Genomic DNA, 13,392 nt, shown 5'->3' with positions numbered 1-13,392 from the left:
CGACAAACATACAAGTTTTCAGGTACTTCGACTTAATGCTTATTAAAGGGCTAACCCATAGTAAGGCCTCCTTTACGTTGGACTGTACTTGTATGCTATGCTTATACCCAGCATGGCACGTCAGTATACATTCACAAAAACGGTAATAAAATATATAAAATATATCAAAACTGTTGATTTTGTTGTTAACGTCCATGATCAGAAATAACATGTACTTTAACATATAACATTTGTATCCTTTATAAAGGCTGGAGAAACTAGAGTTGTACTCTTATATAAAGATCACATATTTAAAAAAAAAGTTAAATGCATGCTGAACAAAAATCATGGTCCTGAAGGGATTACAGGGTATACACGACCAAACAAAAGTTATAAAATCCCATGAACAGGTTTGAACGACGACAAAAATAAAAGCTTTCATGTACTTCGACTTAATGCTGATTTAAGGCCATACCCATAGTTCAGGCTCCTTTTCGTTGGAGAAATACTTGTATGCTATGCTGAACACCATCATGGTACATAATTAAACACGCACGAAAACGGTAATAAATATTATTAAAGATATCACAACTTTTGGAATTTATGTTAACGTACATTATCAGAAAGTACATGTACATTAAATCATAGCATGTCTATCCGAAATAAACGCTGGAGCATCTAGAGATTCACTCTTATATAACGAAAGCATATTGAGAAAACGCTATAGGCATGCTGAACAAAAACATGGTCCTGAATGGATTACAGGGTATACACGTGTAAACATTAAGTATGCAGCCCCAGAATAAGTTTTATTAGTTATTGATGGGAATGCTGTGCTGCTGGAGCAGCGGAAGTTTTACATTAGTATACTTCACAAAACACTTTGTTTAAAATTACCACTAATGCTGGATATACACAGACATAGACAAATTCAGTGCGTACATTACATGCAAGCATAATCATTAAACTATTATGGTAAAATGTATATACTCCTACAGGTGTTTTATTTGCCTACCATGTACATGTATGCATATTCAGGCGTACCCGTTATGCATATTACATAATAGTAGGGCGATATCAGAATAAGTATTCCGTTCAAATGAGAGTACACAATGATATAAGGAAATTATTTATCGAGATCATGTAAGAAGTGAATGAAGACAATTTAAAATATGCGTGAATATGTTAACGTTTGTTTTCTGTTGTGTTTTTTTTTTCAATAAAATCATACATTCTACATTTATAAATATCGTTCAATGTCATATCCAGCTATAATTTGACATCATAAAGAGAATGCGTAAATATTCTTCGACATAATACTGTTTAAGTAGAAAACCTAATAAATGCGTTATAGAAATTAGCAGAAGCTAATATTGTGATAACATTGTTTCTACGAGCCCTTAATGTAATAAAATGACAACACAACACTTTGTTTTTATATGTTGTTTTTCTTCCAGTCAGTATGAATTTATAAAACCAAACATAGAATTTCACACTGTGATAAAAATGTGGGAAAGTATATAAAAGTACTTATTAATAAAACTATCTGTCTAAGAATGAATAATCAGATGTAATTATGAACTAGATTGTTTACAATGCTATTTTCCTGACATCTGTGTTTACACCTGTGATAATAGAGATAAAAAATGTTTAAAAAATAAATAAATTTGTATGCATAGTTATTTCAGTAATAATATGACGAAACATAAAAAATAATAAACTATTTCATCTAAGCAATTGGATTTTTAATCTAACATCTAGTTTAATGATGATGTTCTATTTCAGGTTGAATGTTTTTGTTTCTAAATGCATTGCTATAGACTTATTTATTTATATAAATTGAACTTAAATCATCCGACGACAAAAATTAAAGCTTTCTTGTACTTCGACTTAATGTTGTGTAAATGGCATACCCATAGTACAGACGCTTTTTCGTTGGACAAATGATTGTATGCTTTGCTGAAATCCATCATGGTTCTTAATTATAAATTCACGAACACTGAAATTAAATATATTAAAGGGATATTTTCACGGTTTGGTAAATTGACAAAATTGAAAAAAGTTGTTTCAGATGCGCAAATGTTCGGTTTCAGTTATGATATTTGTGAGGAAACAGTATTACTGAACATTTGCCACGGTCCAATATAGCCATTATATGCGTCTTTTAACGATTTAAAAACCTAAAAATTATAAAGCGTTGCAACGCGAAACGATTGAATAATTTGGAGAGGTCTCTTGTTGTCGTTTAAATTTGTAAAACTACGAAGATTGCTTATATAAGGTATAAAATACGCATATTATGTATTATTGGCAGGATAGCTCAGTTGGCTAATGCATTTTTACTGAAGGATTCCGGGGGTCACTGGTTCGAGCCCTGCTGTGGGCTACTTTTGTTTCCTTTTTAAAATTGTATTTTTGATTTTTTACTGGAGCTTTTAAAATTTAATGTTTACATTTATCAATATAAAGCATTTAATGACAAACTTCAAAACATGCCAAAATCTGTGAAAAGGCCCCTTTTAATATATAAAACTTATGGAATTGTGTTAACGTTCATGATCAAATAGATTACTAGCACTTTAAAACATGACATTTCTATCATAAATTAATGCTGGGGCAACTAGAGTTTTACTCTTATATAATGAATGCATATTTAGAAAACGGTATATGCATGCTGATCATAAAACATGGTCCTGAATGGATTACATGGTATAAACGAGTAGACATATTATGCAACCGCAGAATATGTTTGAAAAAGCGCTTTGCTTAAAATTCCCCCTAATGCTGGAAATACTCACACATACAAAGAATCCGTTTGTTCATGCCCGCGAAATAATAAGCTATTATAGTAAAATATATATATTCCTACATGTATTTTTATTTGACTACCCTATACGTGTTAAGGCGTACATTGTATGCATATTACATGATAATAGGGCGATATATTTTGTACAAATGAGAGTAACAATGCTAAGAGGTTACTATTTATCGAGAAATAAGTAGTGAATCAAGTCAATTGACAATATGCGTGAATATGTTTACGTTGTTCTGTATTTCATTTTTAAAAAAAACATCATACAATTTAAATTTATTATATGTCGTTACATTTTATATGAAGATATTTAATCTGAAATCATAAAGAGAATGTGTTCATATACTTCGACATAATACTGTTTGCGTAGAAAGCAACATACATTCTTACATAAAATAATCGGAAGCTAAAATATTGCTGCAAAAAGCCCTTAATATAAATAAATGAAAGCACAAAACTTTGTAATCCTTTTTTTTTCTTCCAGCAATGTCACACTGTGGAAAATGCAACCTATTGCTGAAAATGTATATACAAATACATAATAAAAATATCTTTCTAAGAATGAATAAGCAGATCTGATAATGTACTTAAAACGACAACATTTCTATCCTAAATAAACGCTGGAGCAAGAGTTTTTCTCTCTCTTATATAAAAAACGCATATTTAGAAAACGATATAGGCATACTGAACATAAAACATGAATGGATTACAGGGTATACACGTGTAAACGTAAATTATGAAGCCCAGAATATGTTCTAAAAAGCGCTTTGTTTAAAAATCAACATGATGATGGAAATACACACACATAGGAAGAATCCGTTTGTCGAATGCAAGCGAAATAATAAATTATAATGGGAAAATGTATATATTCCTACAACGGTTCTATTTGACTGCAATATATGTGTATTCCGGAGTACATTATATGCATATTACATAAGAATAAGGCGATATCAGAATCAGTATTTCGTACAAATGAGAGTTACAATGCCATAAGGTTAATATTTATAGAGAACACCTCAGCAGTGAATCAAGTCAATTTACAACATGTGTGAATATGCCACGTTTTCTTCTGTTTGTTTTTTATATAAAAAAATCATCATTTCATCTACATGTATTATATATCGCTAAATCTTATATGAAGATATTTATTCTGACACCATCAAGAGAGTACGTACAGATATTTCAACATAATACTGTTTTAGTAGAAAACAAAATAAATGCATAAAAGAAATTATCAGAAGCTGAAACTTTGATCACGCTCCTGCAACAAGCCTTTATTATACAAAAAGACATAACACAACTTTTTATTTATACTTTCTTTTCTTCCAGCAAGTCCGAATGAATAAACCAAACATGAAAATATATATAAAATACATTAATAAATATACTGCTAAGTATAAAGAAACAGATACAATTATGCACTATATTGTTTGCAACGCTACTTTTCCAACATATGTTTTTAAAAATGTGATTATAATAGAAAGCATTTGTTTAAGAATAGGATTTATTTTTATGCTTAGTTATTACAGTATGTATATGACAAAACATACATATTAATAAAATATTTCATCTAAGCAGTTGGATTTGTATTTTGAATTATTTTTAAGGTACTTCGACAAAACGCTGATTTTAGGGCTAACCAATAGTACAGCCTCCATTTCGTTGGACAATTACGTGTATGCTATGCTGACAATATCATGGTACATAAGTATACATTAACGAAAACGGTAATAAAATAAATATAACATATCACATCTTTAGGAATTGTGTTAACGTACATGATCAGAAATTACATGTACTAATTTCTATCATAAATAAACGCTGGAGCACCAGAGTTTTACTCTGATATAATGAACGCATATTTAGAAAACGATATAGCCATGCTGAACATAAAACATGGTCCTGAATGGATTGCATGGTAAACACGTATAAACTGGAAATACACACGCATGGAAATAATCAGTTTGTCCATGCAAGCAAAATAATTAAAATATTATGCTAAAATGAAAATATTTTCCTACATACGTTTTTTGTTTGCTTAGCATGTATGCATATCCAAGCGTACACTGTATGCACATTACTTACCAATAAGGCGATATCAAAATCAGTATTTCGCGCAATGAGAGTTCCAATGCTCAGCTATAAGGTTAATATTTATCCAGAACACAGAAGTGGTGAGTCATGTCTATTTTAAATATAGGTCAATATGTTAACCATTTTTTGTTTGTGTTTTTATAAAAAATACATAATAAAATCTACATTCTTTATATATCGTTATATTTTATATGAAGATATTTAGTTTGACATATTACGATAATGCGTGTATATACTTCGACATTATACTGTTTCAGATAAAAATATATCAATAAAAGAAATTATCAGAAGCTAAACCCATGATCACGTTGCTGCAACAAGCCCTAAATGCCAACACAATTTTTTATTGATACTTTTTTTTTTCGTCCGAATGAATAAAACCAAACATAGCTTTGCACGGTGTGAGTAATGCAACCTAATGCTGAAAATTTATATAAAATACATAAAATTAAAGCGATCCGTCTAAGTATAAAGAATCAGATAATATTATAAACTAGGTTGTTGGCAATTCTACTTTCCCAACATCTGTGTGTACACATGTTATGATATGAGAAAATATTTGTTAAAGATAAGAATGTATTGTTATGCAAAGTAATTTCAGTATTCATATGCCTCAACATAAACATTGATTAACTATTTCATGTGTTTAAATGGTGATGTACTATTTAAAGAATGTACTTTTTGTTGCCTAAATCATTGCTAAAGACATATACATTCACAAAACGGTAATGAAATATAATAGTATGAAAGATATCACAACTGTTGAATTTTGCTAACGTCCATGATCAGAAATTACATGTGCGGTAAAACATAACATTGCTATCATAAATTACAGCTGGAGAACCTAGAGTTTTACTCTTATATAATGAACGCATATTTAAACAACGTTAAAGGCATGCTGAACATAAAGCATGGTCCTGAATGGATAACAGAGTATACGCTAGCAAACAATAAACAATAATGGTAAAATGTATATATTCTTACATGCGTTGTTATGTCAATACCATATATGTTTATTCAGGCATACACTGTATGCAAATTACATAAGAATACGGCGATGTCAGGATCAGATTCTCGTACAAACGAGAGTTACACTGTTATGAGGTTAATATTTTTCGAAAACACATTAGACGCGTTTCAAGTCAATTTACAATATGCGTGAATATGTTGATGATTTTCTGTTTTTATACAACATACATCATAACATCTACATTATTATATATCGTTAATTGTTATATCGAGATATATTAGTTTTTAAACCAATACGAGAATGCGTTCATATTCTTTGACATAATGCTGTTTTAGTAGAAAACCAATTAAATGCATCATAGAAATAAGCAGCAGCTGGAACGTAGATCAAATTGCTGCGACAAGCGCTTAATATAATAAAATTCCAACACAAAACTTTGTATCGATAGTTTTTTCTTCCTGCAAGTTTGACTGAATTTAACCAAACATAGCATTGCACAATGTGGAAAAGGTAACCTAATTCTGGAAATATATATAAAAATACATAAAATAAAGCTATCTCTCCAAGAATGAATAATCAGATCAAATAATGACATAAATTGTTTACAATGCTATTTTCCCAACATCGGTGTTTCACATGTGATTATAAGAGAAAGCATTTGTTTAAGAAAAGGATTTATTTTTATGCAAAGTTATTTCAATATTAATATATGGAAATATTAAACATTATGAACTGGTTCAACTAAGCCATTGGATTTTAAATTTTGCATCTGTTTAAATGGTAATGTGATATTGAAGGTGTGATCATATGATTTGCCGAATTATTTTTTATAGAATAATTTATTTATATTAATTAAACTTAAATTATCCGACGACAAATATTCAGGTATTCAATATTTCAGGTACTTCGACTTAATGCTGATTTAAGGGCATACCCATAGTACAGGCTCCGTTTCGTTCGACAAATACTGTTATGCTATGATGAAATCTAGCATGGTACATTATTTAACGTTCACGAAAATGGTTATACATATATTAAACAAAATTCACAACTTTTAGAATTTTGCTAACGTACATGATACGAAATTACATGTACTTTAAAACATAACATGACAATCATAAATAAACGCTTGAGCAACTAGAGATTGGTAGTTTAAATGTGTCATATCGCATACTGGACCTTACATTTGGTCCAGACTGTATTATAGGGTATAAACGTGTAAACAAATATTATGCCTCCCTAGAAATATTTTCAGAACACCAATCCCTACTTCATTGTAACTAGTCCGTGTGAGGGAAGTGATACATTGCCTGACCAGAAAGCTGAAATGCAAAACATTACAATTACACGACAAAACTGCAGTAAACTGCAGCAAGCGCTTTGTTTATTTTTTTTCCAAATGTTTTAAATGCATAAACATAGAAAGAAGCAGTGCGTCCATACAAGCGAAATTATTAAACTTGTAAGGCAGTATATATTTTTCAACATGCGTTTGTATAACCTTGTCGGTTATTCAATTCTTATTGCATAAGAATAAGGCGATATCAGAACCAATATTTTGTACAAATAGAAAATACAAATAAGAAATGTTTGGTTGTAAAGTTATTTAAACATGCATAAGACAAAACAAAAAAAACTATTTCGACTTTACAGTTGGATTTTAAATTTACATCTGTTTAAATTGTTTAGTGCTATTTTACTTCTGTTCGGTCCTTTTCCCACAATCGTTCTTATATTATTTTATTTTTTGATGCGAATTGACCTTGCCTTATTCGGACGACAAAAATGAAAGCTTTCAGATTCTACGATTTAATTATGCTTTAAGGCCATACTCACAGCACAGGCTTCTTTTTGTTGGACAAATACTTTTACATTAACGGTAACAAATCATAAACATTTAGAAAATTATTGACACACATGTTCAGAAATTATTTAAAAACATTTAATGTATATCCTTATTTACAAGAATAAATATCATGAATGTAAATGTTTAAATGACTTTAGTGATATTAACGAAAGAAATCTTAATATGTGTTGTATCAGTATGACGCTTTATTAGCATTAACACGGTGCCTATACCACGTGACTTTTTCGGATCTGTGTTGGGAGAATAAAGCGCGACCCAGTTAACATTTTTAAGGATCTCTTTTTAAATATTTTACCATTTTTAATGGGATAAAGTGGAGAGCCCGCTATTTCTTGAGAGTTTTCTATAGGTTTTATGATCTTTTTAAACAAATAAGTATTTTTTCAGTAAAGTGCAACCGCGCGTTTGAACGGCTAGACAAATGTCGGATCAGTGTGGGGACTTCATATTGCGGTTGCACTTTACTGAAAAATACTTATTTGTTTTAAAAGATCATGATACCTTTAGAAAACTCTCACGAATGAGCTGGCTCTCCACTGTAATAGACCAATTTCCTGAACAGAAAGCTGCGATGTAAACATTACAAAATACAAGACAAAATTGGAGCAAAACTTTTATCAGCGCTTTATTTAAAATTCCCTCCCAATACTGAACATGAATACAAATAGATAAAAGAAATGCATCCATTGAAGCGATATTATTAAAGTAGTAAAAAAATAAGTATTGTTTTAAGTCCATTTGAAATATGCGTAAACGTGTGCATGTGTGTCGTCTCTCACTAAACATAACATCATAAATCAAAATGTACATTTATCATATATCGATAATGTAACATCAATTGATTTTTGACAAAATACAAATTAAATACATCAATTCAATTAGCAGACTCTAACACTTCGATCACGTTGCTGAAACACGTGCTTACTCTAAAATATTGTCGGTAAAAAAATTGTGTAAGGATATTGTTTTCCTCAAGCAAGTCCGTATGAACAAACCAAAACTAACATTGTACACTAGGTAAAACTGCAACTTAATTCTGAAAACTCTGCAAAATATATACAAAAAGTTATCCGTCTGAGTATGACTTATCAGATCTAATTATTAACTAGATTCTTGGCGATGCTGTCTTCCCGACATCTGTGATTACAAATATGATTGTAAAAGAAAGCATTTGTTGAAAAAATAATGCTTGCAAATTAATTTTAGTTTGCATTAGACGAAACATTAAATAAACAAACAGCTTTGTAATCGGATTTTAATTTGACATATCTTCAAATGTTGAAGTGCTTTATGTTTTGTATTCGGTGTTGTTGCCACAAATAGTTGTTATATATATGTTTATGTATAAATCAAACCTGAATAATTGAGATGTTTAACAATGAAAGCTTTTATATTATTCTGCTTAATGCTGATTTAAGGGCATATCCATAGTACAGGCTCCTTTTTGCAAAAATACGTGTATGCTGTGCTGACATCCATCATGGTACATAATTATACATTCATGAAAACAGTTAAAAGATAAATAAAGGATATAACAACATTTTGGATTTTGTTAACATACATAATCAGAAATTACGTGTACTTTAAAACATTGTATTTATTTCCTAAATAAACGCTGGAGCAATTAGAGTTTTACCCTTTTTTAATTAACGCATATTGCGAAAACGATATAGGCATGCTGAACATAAAAATAACAGCAGTTGGATTTTTAATTTTGCATCTTTTTATATGGAAATGTGCTATATAAGGTGTAAACGTTTTTGTAGCCAAAATCATTGTTTTAGATTATTTTTTTTATAAAATGAACATAAATTATCCGACGAGAAACAAAAAAGTTTTCGGGTACTTCGACTTAATGCTGATTAAAGGGCTAACCCATAGTAAGGCCTCCTTTACGTTTGACTGTACTTGTATGTTATGCTTAAACCCAGCATGGTACGTAAATATACATTCACAAAAACGGTAATAAAATTTATAAAAGTTATCAAATCTGTTGATTTTTGTTATCGTACATGATCAGAAATAACATGTACTTTAAAATATAACATTTGTATCCTTTATACAGGCTGGAGAAACTAGAGTTTTACTCTTATATAATGATGGCATATTTAAAAAACGTTAAATGCATGCTGACCATAAAACATGGTCCTGAAGGGATTACAAGGTATACACGACCAAACAAAAGTTATAAAACCCCACGAAGATGTTTTGAAAGACGACAAAAATAAAAGCTTTCATGTACTTCGATTTAATGCTGATTAAAGGCCATACCCATAGTACAGGCTCCTTTTCGTTGGAGAAACTATGCTATGCTGAACACCATCATGGTACATAATTAAACATGCACGAATACGGTAATAAATATTATTAAAGATATCACAACTTTTGAATTAATGTTAACGTATATTATCAAAAATTACATGTACATTAAATCATAACATGTCTATCCTAAATAAACGCTGAAGCAACTAGACTTTTACTCTTATATAATGAAAGCATGTTGAGAAAACGCTATAGGCATGCTGAACAAAAAACATGGTCCTGAATGGATTACAGGATGAACATGTGTAAACATAAAGTATGCAACCCCAGAATATGTTTTAAATGTTATTGATGGGAATGCTGTGCTGCTGGAGCAGCGGAAGTTTTACATTAGAATACTTCACAAAACACTTTGTTTAAAAATCCCACTAATGCTGGATAAACACAGACATTAAACTATTTCGGTAAAATGTATATATTCCTTCAAGTTTATTTACTTGCCTTCCATGTACATGTATGTATATTCAGGCGTAACTATTATGCATATCACATAAGAGTAGATCGATTACAGAATCAGTATTTTGTTTAAATGAGAAGAGTTACAATGCTATGATGAAATTATTTATGGAGAACATGTAAGTAGTGAATGAAGACAATTTACAATATGCGTGAATATGATGTTAGTTTTCTGTTGGGTGTTTGATAAAATCATAAAATCTACATTAATATATATCGTTAATTGTCATGTCCAGCTATTATAATTTGACTCCATAAAGAGAATGCGTTCATATTCTTCGACATAATACTGTTTCAGAAGAAAACCAAATAAATGCGTCAGAAATTAGCGGAAGCTAAAATTGTGATCACATTGCTGCTACAAGGCCTTAATATACTAAAATGACAACACAAATGTTTGTTTTCATATGTTGTTTTTCTTCAAGTCAGTATGAATTTATAAAACCAAACATAACATTGCACACTGTATAAAATGCAACTTAATGCTGGGAAAGTATATAAAAGTACATAATAATAAAACTAGATGTCTGAGAATGAATAATCAGATGTGATTATAAAAAAAACTTTGTTTAAGAAACAGATTAATTTTATGCAAATTTATTTCAGTATTAATATGACGAAACATAAAAAATAATAAACTATTTCATCTTAGCAGTTGGATTTGTTATTTAACATCTAGTTAAATGGTGATGTTCTATTTCAGGTTGAATGTTTTTATTTCTAAATGCGTTGTTATAGACTAATTTATTTATAAAAATTGAACTTAAATCATCCGACGACAAAAACAAAAGCTTTCACGTACTTCGATTTAATGCTGTGTTAAGGGCATCCCCATAGTACAGACTCTTTTTCGTTGGACAAACGATGCTGTATGCTATGTTGAAATCCATCATGATGCATAATTATACATTCACGAAAACTGAAATAAAATATGTAAAAGATGTAACAACTATTGGAATTGTGTTTACGTTTATGATCACATAGATTACATGTACTTTAAAATATGATTTTTCTATCCTAAATAAATGCTGGAGCAACTAGAGTTTTACTATAGGGATAATACACGTTTTCGAGGGCATGATCGTCTGCGGGCGCTCGAAAAATCCGTTACTGCCCGAGTGCGCTGCACGAGGGCAGGAACGGATTTTGAGAGCGCCCGCAGGCACGAGGGCAGGAACGGATTTTGAGAGCGCCGGCAGATGATCATGTCCGAGAAAATGGGTATTTTCGCTATTATTGCATAAACAAATCACACATACCAAAATAATTTTAAATAACATTGAAAACAATATTTTGTTCATACGACATCGACAAAATAATTCGATTATTTAAATACAGTTCAAGGTTGTGTTTTAGATATGCCTCACTCGGTCATCATACGAAATGACGAGGCTTTACCTTCGGTGGGCAGTTTTCGATTAAAAATGTGTTTAAACAGTGGATTAATGCAAAGTTGAAATGCAGCAGCGTAAAGTAAGAAATGAGGAATTATTTTGGAATTTACAGCAGGAACGTTGAAGGTACATAAACACTTACATTTACAGCATAGTCTTTTGAAAGTGTTGAGTAAATAACCTTAACTTCAATGACGTTGCCAATACAATAAAGCTGTTGTCAAGAGAGTGCAGGTGATATAGTAACTTGAAAAGTGGATTGAAATAGTCATTATCCCTGCATGCATGTGGAAACTGATGCTTATTCAGTTCCCCATTTATGCTTGGAAAGTCGTCGAAGGCTGGAGAAGGGAAGTAACTGCGCGTAGACCAGATTATGGATATGTAAAACACATAACAGCGCTTGATCGGCACGTGAATCGCATTGTTAATACATGATTTCTCCCGTTAAAGCCCTCTTTTTGCCAAGTTTCTGCATCCCGCCAGAGGGCATTATAGATAGAGTTTATGCAATAATATTATATAATGAATGCATATTTAGAAAACGGTATATGCATTCTGATCATAAAACATGGTCATGAACAGATTACAGGGTATAAACGAACAGAAAAATTATGCAACCACAGAATATGTTCTAAAAAGCGCTTTGTTTAAAATTCCCCCTAATGCTGGAAATACTCACACATAGAAAGTATCCGTTTGTTCATGCAAGCAAAATAATGAACTATTATAATAAAATGTATATATTCCTACATGCATTTTTATTTGACTACCATATATGTGTTCAGGCGTACATTGTATGCATATTACATAAGAACAGGGCGATATATTTCGTACAAATGAGAGGAACAATGCTAAGAGGTTACTATTTATTGAAAAATAAGTAGTGAATCAAGTCAATTTACACTTTGCGTGAATATGTTTTACGTTTGTTCTATTTTTATATAAAAAATCATCATAAAATCTACATTTATTATATGTCGTTACATTTTATATGACGATATTTAATCTGACACCATAACGAGAATGCGTTCATATACTTCGACATAATACTGTTTGCGTAGAAAACAAAACACATTCTTACGGGAAATAATCAGAAGCTAAAACGTGTTTCATATTGCTGCAAAAAGCCCGTAATATAATGAAATGAAAGCACAAAACTTTGTATTTATACGTTGCTTTTTTTCTTCCAGCAATTGCACACTGTGGAAAATGCAACCTAATGCTGGAAATGTATATAAAAATACATAATAATAAAATATCTTTCTAAGAATGAATAAGCAGATCTAAAAATGAACAAGATTGTTGACAATGCTTTTTTCGGACATACGTGTTTACACATGTGATTATAAGAGAAAACATGTGTTAACGAAACTGATTTATTTTTATGCAAAGTTATTTCAGTATTAAAATGACTCAACATAAACATTAATAAACTACTTCAACTAAGCAGTTGGGATTAAATTTAACATCAGTTTAAATGGTGAAGTGCCTTTTT

Source organism: Dreissena polymorpha, chromosome 9, assembly GCF_020536995.1.
Source record: "Dreissena polymorpha isolate Duluth1 chromosome 9, UMN_Dpol_1.0, whole genome shotgun sequence".
Classification (NCBI taxonomy): Eukaryota; Metazoa; Mollusca; class Bivalvia; order Myida; family Dreissenidae; genus Dreissena; species Dreissena polymorpha.
The sequence above is the reverse complement of the archived record's forward strand: the minus strand, read 5'-3'. Positions refer to the sequence as shown.